The 9,052-nt window shown below is 43.4% G+C and overlaps 1 pseudogene; it reads right to left on the bottom strand.

Annotated features, from left to right (window-relative positions):
* Positions 1–4,561: 4,561 nt before the first annotated feature.
* Positions 4,562–7,470, bottom strand: LOC147440093 (uncharacterized; annotated as a pseudogene).
* Between the last annotated feature and the right edge of the window lie 1,582 nt (positions 7,471–9,052).

The raw sequence follows: 9,052 nt of genomic DNA, 5'->3' as shown, positions 1-9,052 counted from the left end.
CCATCAACCAAACAAGGCCTTGTTCTTGTAGTACCACCACCATGGAGGGCTTGTACTGCCAAGGTTCTTCCTTGGTGGATGTGGGTTGGCGACACCGACAACTTTCAGACTTCTTCACTATTTGAGAAAAAGGTTCTTTTTTTCCACTCATTTTCACACTTCATCAAAGAATTTTGAAGCACGTATGAAAAAATTCACAATTATAAAAACAAAGTTTCCATGGAAAATATCAATTTTTGTACACTTTTTCATTCACTTTTGGAGTAGTCACAGCACCGTGACTATTTCAAGAGTGGGATTTTTTTTCCACGTGTGAAAAAAGACATTTTCTCACACACTAGATGTGAATCTCGAGTTTTCCATTCTTTTTTGTAGGTGCGAAAAAATTTGAAACTTGTTGTGTTTGACGACAACAGAGCCGGGTACACAGCCCATCCATGGCTCCCACGAGAAATATGGCAAGATGGACTCAAAGTACAATGCAATGAAGGATTCTTGGCATCGCATGGTGAGTCGGTTTCAGACCTTGCATAGTTCATGGCGAAACTACAACATTTGCAGTGCTAGCACATAGGTGGTAGGCAATGAGTTGGCATTTACAAAATAGGCCAATGATGGGCAAAACATGTGCATACAACCTCTTAGAAATAGTGTTGCCTTAGAGATGGTGCACTAGCACTAGCTCAGCGAGGGATGGAACACAAGTGGTCACAATGAGTGTCTCTAACTCTTTGGGAAGTAGAACTACTGGGCATTTGCATGCAGGCATTGTGTTATTGGCACTGCGTGCTACCACTATTTTTGCAATGCAATCGTGGCCAATGCTAGCATTCCTTGGGCGGTCTAACCAATCCACCCACCTCCCTAGGATTTTGTAGACATAAAAATGCTGTATGAAGTAGACTTTCATTTGGTTGTTGTTTGGCATACACCTCTCTCGTCATACGAATCTTTGTAGAAATACTTGTGCTAGCCCTTTGTGTTGCAATTCTGACAGCTTTACTGGAGATGTATCTTTTGCATTGGTACTGATTCCAAATAATTGATGTCACACAAACTCCACATAAAGTGATTTGGTTGTAGCTTTTTGCACTCCTTGAGGCTGAGTGGCTTGCCAATATTCATCCTCTTTGATGCTAGAAATAGTTGCGAGGTTCTTCTCTTTCCCATATATTTCTCTCTCTTCTTTAAATATCGTGTGAGCTTCAGCGTGGTTCAGTTCTTCCTCCATATCAGCAAATTATGCAAACATGTCATGATTAGAAAGCTTGGGGGCAAAGTCAACAAGTCATCACGTTGAAACCACTTATTTAGTTATGCCTACCATCATGAGAGATAGGAAAGCTTAATCAATCATATAATTTACATTTGCCACTAGAAACGAGAAAAAAATCAAATCATCAATTGATCATAGACTAGAAGTCATTACAATGTAGTAACCCACTCTATGTGCACTGTTTAAAGAAAGAGAGAGTGTGTTAATTGAGCCAACGTCATTTAACAGAAGCTGCTAAAGGCCCAAGATGTATGAATGCACATTGAAGATAAATACAAAGAAGCAGTGAAGATTGGAGTTACACATTTTTCAAAATGGTCATGTATTATAAATTCTCGATTTATTTCAAGCAATTGTAACAAGTGTGCTGCCTACTTCCTTCCAAGCTTCTCTGCTCTCGTCCTGCAACTCCTCATCAGAGCTCCTCGCTCACGGATCACAGAGCCTCCTGCTCTATTTTCTGAGAGTTAGCAAAACCTTCAAGGTCCCCATTTGCTCATGAGCTGCTTTAGCTATACTGCAAGCCTGTCAAAAGATTCGATTCGCCATGCCTTCTCATGGCATCCTTCAAGGCTTCTCATTCCTTGCAGGTCACGGCAGCCCTGACGATTTCTAGCTCCAAGGTGCCGGCCTGTACTTGCTTGATTTCCCTTGCAACTCCCTCCGAACTTTCTTCTCTCGACTTTGATCCCAGCGCTGTCCAAAACTTTGCAGGCACATTGTGTGTCAGAGAGAGAGAGTGTGTGTGTGTGTGTGTGTGTGTGTGTGTGTGGACACACTACCACACAATTCTTTGCAAGCCAAGCTAACTCCTGCTCGATGCTCTGCCCGAGATGTCTGCTTCAATTGCTTGCTTTTGCTGCTTGAGTTGCACTTTCAATCCTCCAATTGCCTTCAAGGCTTTCAAGGCCTCTGTGACCGACTCTCTTGCTTCCAAAGATTGCTAAGCTGTGTTTCCCTACTGAGGTTCAAGCTCTCACCAGATTCTGCAAATCTAGATTGTCTACTGCAGATCTCTCTTCCCTTGCTTGATTTGTACAGAATCTTCATAGATTTTCCACATGCCTGAGAGGGGTTGCGCGTGCAGGACTCCGAGATCTCATCGATATCGCTCAATCCGCGTCGGTTCCGTCCCGAATCAACCTGATCCGGTGCCGTGAAGCACCAAGCTCTGTCGTTGCCGAGAGATCGCCGCTGCCACCGCCGAATCAAAGATCTGATACCACTTGATGGAAGTTGAAGTGGAAGGAAAAAAGAGAACGGGAAGGGGATGGAGAGACCGACACAGTATATGGTGGAGCTTGTGAGAGTAAACTACTCTTATCTCCTTATTGTCTTTATGAACAATCAATGTAAGAGGGCGGGTGCCCGGCCACAACCCGACCACGGGGCCTGAAACCCAACAAGCCTTTGAGAGCACATCCGCTCCCTCTCCATAGAACACCAACTTCTTCCCCAATGTCTGTTTTCTTTTGCTGTCTGCGAGCGTTGAGCTGATGTCTTGGATGGCCCAACAATTACCTTCCTTATCCTTTCTAACTTCCTCCCAGAAGAGGGCGTGCTGCTTACGACTCTTCAATCCTTTCACATACTTCCAAGATTGGATAGCTGGATCTTCCATCACTGGGATACTTCAACATCCGCTGATCCCTGCCTTATTTCTGCCTCGCTGGGTCTAAGAGAGTCCGAAGGCTCTCCATCAACCTGGGGTTCCTGGGGTTCATTCACCTGAAGCGCTTCGAAGGGATTGTGGAATTGGAGGGCACAAGTCCCCCTCTTTAGTTGTTAGAGAGAGAGAGAGAGAGAGAGAGAGTTTCCCTTTCAAGGCTCCAATATCCTTCAATGATACAGATTCTCTTGCCACTGTCTTGACCTTTTTGATCCTCTTCAAACGTGGGACTTGCACAACCGACGAAAGTGTTACTGTCAAAAGTTTAGGTGTAGAAGCATGGAAAACAATATTATTAGCATTGCATTTTCATAATTTTTATTATATATATATATATATATTTTTTGTGTAGAACCAGATTATATCTAGATCTTCTGAAACTATAAAGAGACCGCAAAGATATGTAGAGAACAATGGTGAAAATGCAAGTTCATATTAAAAATTCAAAGGTTTCTTTTCATATGCATATTTGTTGTTTAAGGAAATTGTACGTTTTCCTTTAACACTGGGAAAGGTAGTAAATTAGCATCACAAAAAATTGAAGAAGACAGCTAGAAAGCTAGAAGGGATAAATCTTATAGCACAACCAAGGTAGTAGATTCTAAAGCTATTATAAGAAGCAAAGATTTGTGCTACTAATATACATATGTGGATGTTATTATGTGCGTGGATAGGAAATGGCATTGGTCGATTTGGATGGATGTGGAGGGAACGAAGATGTGTGACATAGATGAGATGCATGGCCAACTGTGGCCATGCATTAAAATTTAAAGAGATAAGAGACTTGAATAAGAATCTCTTTTAAGGAGTGATGAAGTGCACATGATTCCAATTAATGCTATGTCACTTGGATGTTATCTTTTGGTTTTCATTCTAACTAATTACTATAAAATATCATTTCGTTTTCATTCTTACAATATAAGCTTTTGCTTCTTGTAGTGCTAACTGTTTATGTTGAATGTTTGTTAGCTCATGTTATTCTTGCACGTGGAAATCCCTTTTCTGACATTCTACCCTCTCACTTACCACCAACCTCCTCTCCGGCCCCGTCCCCTCCTCCCCCCCCCCCCCCCCCCCCCCCCCCCCCCCCCCCCCAACACAAAACCTTTCCCACCTTCTCCACCTCGACCTCTCCTCCAACGCTGCCCTCACCCACTTACCTTCCTCCTGGTCTCGCCCCGCCTTCAACCTTAACTTCCTCGACCTCAGCTGGTGCGCCTTCTCCGGCCCCTTTCCTTCTTTGCTTTCCGCTCAAACCAACTTCTAATGCCTTAGCCTCGCTGCAAATCATTTCTCTGGCCCCTTACCCAGTTGGGCTTGGCCTCTCTCTCCCTGAACAGCTTCTCTAGCTTCTCTGGCGAACTCGGATGCAGCGACTCCATTTAACCTGTCTTCCATTGCAACTCTCTCTTTAAGTACAAAAAATCTCAGTGGTTCCACGATTCTTTCTTTGGGACGTCACATATCTGATCAGCTTTCTTGACCTCTCAGCATGCTTCCCTCCCCCGTCAAGGTCCAGGGGAGGGGGGGCTTACATATGTAATTTCAGCAGAGCTGCTATGGTCCATGTGTGTGCCAACTCAACTGCTATTTACACCATTTACACTAATCAAACACTAGTTATTTTTAGAAGCACTTGGCAGCGTATTCTCCTTTCCCCAGTAAACATTCACAACACAATTATGCATATTACACGATGAAAACATCGAAACTCCAGGTGAACGAGGAACAATCCCGAGAGCTCGAGTAGATTTTGGAGGAAGATCTTGCAGCAGTTTTTCGTCAAATGGTATATTATTCCCCAACTTGTAAGACTCAAAGTAGATCCCATCTGAACTCTTTCACTTAGATTTGCAACTAACAACATTGTCAACAGAATTAGACAAGTGACCACAAGAACTCTTCGACTTAGATTCACCACCAACATTGTTATCAAAAGAACCAAATGACAAGAGACCTGCACTTAGCGGGCAAACATCTTCACGTATATCTCTACTAGCACCTGCACACCAAAACAAGAGGAAAACAACTAAGAACATTAACAATATCAAACCCAACTGTAATACAAAACAACATCCCACCTTCGACGTTTTGACAGAAGTTATTAAATTTTTCTTTCAAGACCTGTGGATATGCTTTTAGCTTTCCTGAATCATCATATGGATGCGATAAAATGTCTTGAGCTGCAGCAATCCTGACCTCACTTGAAAGGTCATACTTCTCATATGAAGTTGCTCCCTTGTGGCCAGTTACTAACATTCCAACATCAGGAGGACCTTGTCCTAGGCTCATCCTAGTCACAGAGGTGCTACAAAGGCTCTTATTTGAGAAATTACCACCTACCCCAGAACACTCACAAATGAACTTCACCAAACCACTAAGAGGGCTCCCCCATACACCCTTTAAAAAAACAATTAAAAAAAGGGCCCTCTAAAGTTTGAAGGGCCCTTTCAAAATTTCATTGTGTGCCCATATGCCCTTTGAAAATAGGTTTTCCAGTGGATTGTGCAAGGAATTTCAGAGCACACCCTCACTTTTGACTTGTTAACCTTCTATAGCAAGTTGTAATGGCGTTTTTGAAATGTAGAGGGTGGTAGAAGGACCCCCTAAAACTTTTGTGCTACATTTACTCCCTTTAATTTTCAGTAACCCTATGAGGCTCAAATTATTTTTTTGCGGGGCCCTCTAATAGCACCATTAGAGGGTATATGGGGGAGCCCTCTAAGCACCTTCACTGAAACTCGATTTCTATTGTACCAAGTCTCCATACACAAGCAAAATAGCCAATCGTGAGTCAATTCAATACCATGTACTGCTAGAAGACTTACAAGACCTACCTGAGTTCGAGGACTACTAATCGGCTGCAAAAACACATGCAATTGGTTCTTCTCACCCTCCACAATTGGAGGCATGTGACGCATCAACTGATCGAAGGTATTCAACACATCACTATCACGAACTGTAACTGGAGGTTGAAAGTGCTCTGGCTGGTAATGCATCAGGTCTACTTCATAGTTTCTACTCAAGCGCTCAGAGCAGCTGCAAAACAATAGAGCATAAAACCTAATGAGCTAATAGACAAAGTATACACAATTTTAAAAAAAACTAAAACGCAGGAGTAGACTTTCACAAGAACCCACCGCACAAAAGGGCCAAGCTCATCAGCACCCCTAGCAAACATAGCTCATTCCAGCTTGTATAACTCCAACCCACCTCTCACACAAAAGTGTAACATGCAAAAAAAAGGCAGACCTAGACTGACAACCACGGCTATGCTGAATACTGAAGTCGATGTCGCGCAAGATCTCTTGTTCCAATGTGATACCAAGAACTGATGATTTCTTTTGCTCTTTGCATACTCCACGAGCTATCGATCTTCGCATTGCGGAAATCACTGCATTCTGGATCGATTTGAAAATTGGATTCTTTACTATATCAAAGGGAACTTCGCTTACACCCGTAAATGCTACCCTCAATTCTTGCTGCTTCTTAATCATCCGGCCAAAACAACGAAGCATGCCCATCAGTGTGTCAGATGGAAACAATGATCCATTTTGCTTGCACACGACAACAAAGAACTGTGTCAACATGTCATTCAATTGACGGAGATCTAGCTTCTCAAGCGGAACCTGACATTCCAAGCCACAAATCTTTCTCCACTCGTCGAACTTCTTTCGAGCCCAATTATCCTTTTGCTTGGTGCTACTTTCCCCCAAACTGGCTAGCTCTTCCTCTAACTGACCTGCAGTAACAAGAAAACCAGAATTTTTTCTACCACCAGCACGTAAAGAATGCCCCCTGTTTCCAATACTTCTCTGATGATCTGGAACACATGCACGCTGGCTGGCACTACCTTCTGTAAATCAGTCAAAGAGCACCATAGAGGTAAGCTTTTAAAATGAAACCTACATAAGACTACACAAGAACTATAGGTACAGTGTCAAGAAAGTAGTAAGTGCTAAACCCTATTCTACTATGGTGGTGAGATCTTGCGATTCCAAATTCCCCTGAATTCATTCCTCAAAGCTGAGGACAACATAATTACAGACGCAGGAACACCTAATTTCTAGCAACAACAATGGAACGAAAAGCAGCTCATAATAGAAAGAAATAAACCTACAAAAAGAAAGCCAAATCAGTGGAAAACATTACCTCCAGAAATTACATCCAAGCTTCCTACACAAAGGGGACCAGATCCTGTTGCAAAAATTGGCGCAGAATCTCCTCCACAAAGGAGGTTAGAGCCTCCTCCACAAAGGGTGTCGGGAGCTCTTGAGTCTTGTGCAGAAGTTGCATCACAAGCTCTTGTAGAAAACACATCACAAGTTCCTGCGCAACCTTCTACAGATCCATTTTCGCCAACATCAACTGACAGTAGACAAAATGATGGCACTTCATCCTCTGCCATTTGACGCAGAGAGCTCGGCTCAGCCCTCACCCACCCTTTCGTGCATGCCTTGCCCTCGAACTCTGCTTCCCGCTTCACTCGCACGTCTGGTTAGCTGAAGCCGACACTTTTCCAAAAGGCAAGCCTAAAAACGTAGTTCATATTTGGGCCCCCTCGCCCTGGACCATTGACGGCTAGGAAAGGACCTCTTGTGTCCTTTCTCCCTAATGCGTGCTCCCACGTGACTCCCAGCTAACGTCGGTAGCCACGAGGTCGCACGCATTACAGGGAAAGGACCTCCCTACACCATGCAAAACCTTCACTCTTGAATCACCTTGACCTGGATAACAATCATCTCTCCGGTGAGATACCTGCTTTCGTCCTCCAGCTTCCTGCCCTTGAACGACTAGATCTCCAATGCATTCACGGGTACCATCCCTCATTTTCCTTCTACAGCAAACTATTACCAAACCCTAAAATACTTAAAGATTTTGCACATTAACCTTACTGGAACTATGCCCGCATCGCTCTCGTCATTTGTGGGCTTGGAGATCCTTAGGCTCGATGGAAACAATTTGACAGGTTTAATATTTCCCAAGCATTTGTCGTGTCAAAGTCCCTTTCCACGTGACTTTTAGGTGAAGGGTGAACCACACATAATTTACCTCACCCTTAAATCTCTCCCTAGATCAACTCCCTTGAATTGCTCCCCTCACTATATATAAAGAGCTACAAGCTCCACTCCATCGTATTAGAGTATTCAGTCTTCTAGTCATTAATTAGAGTTGAGTTTCTCTCTATTACAATTATGCAATTATCATTCTAGACTTAAGTTTCTACATGGTATCAGAGCAACTTAGAGCCTAAGTCTATTTAGTTAGTGCTAATTACATCCTAAATTTTCACGCTTGGTAATTTGAACCATTGAGCTTGTCAATGACGTATCTCGGCTTATAGGTAGATGTAGATGAAGCTTGGTCAACCATCTTGCGAGGTTCCGGATTCCTCGAAGAGGGTGATAAATAGCTTCTAGTGTGGAACTCTACCTCAAGCAGCTGGAACATTGGGAGGTCACATTGGGCATCGACGAGCAATCCGACCTACCCAAAGAGATAGACCCTTAGGGCATCGCCGATCTTTATTCTTCATGGGAAAGTAGAAACAATAGTGCAATGATGGAGCTTATTCTCCACTGCCAAGATCGGTAAGTTCAAATGGTCAAGAAATTGGCAATGGTGAATGCCATTCGGCAGTTCTTTGAGAAGAACTATGAGCATACTGACTTGGTCTACCAGGTTTCTCTCCTCACGAAACTGGCAGCACGACCATGTCTGAAGGTCAGTCTTCCTCTAAATTTGTAGAAGCATGGCAGATACTTCTTGATGAATTTATCATATAAGGGCTGCTCATCCCTAAAGAGCTACAAAGTATGCTGCTCTTAGCCGCCTTACCTGCATCTTGGTGAGCGTTTTATTACCACGCAGGCCACCTCGGCAAACCTGCAGATCCAAAATTTGGTGTCAAAGAACAAGCAAGAGGGGACACTTCGCGATCAAACTAGTGGATCATCAAAGTCTATAGCCTTGATTACCACTATGAAAATCTTCAAGTGTTTACCATGCTGTTCTACCGCGTTTTGTAGAGAGAAGGTGCAAGTTCAAGTAGAGAAACAAGAGAGAGGAGGGCGGGGGGGTTTCTTGTGTTTAAAACATTGCCATGA

The sequence above is a fragment of the Adiantum capillus-veneris genome, chromosome 16 (assembly GCF_014529385.1).
Source record: "Adiantum capillus-veneris isolate H3 chromosome 16, ASM1452938v2, whole genome shotgun sequence".
Taxonomy (NCBI): Eukaryota; Viridiplantae; Streptophyta; class Polypodiopsida; order Polypodiales; family Pteridaceae; genus Adiantum; species Adiantum capillus-veneris.
Note: the sequence above shows the minus strand (reverse complement) of the source record. Positions and strands in the feature narration are given on the sequence as shown.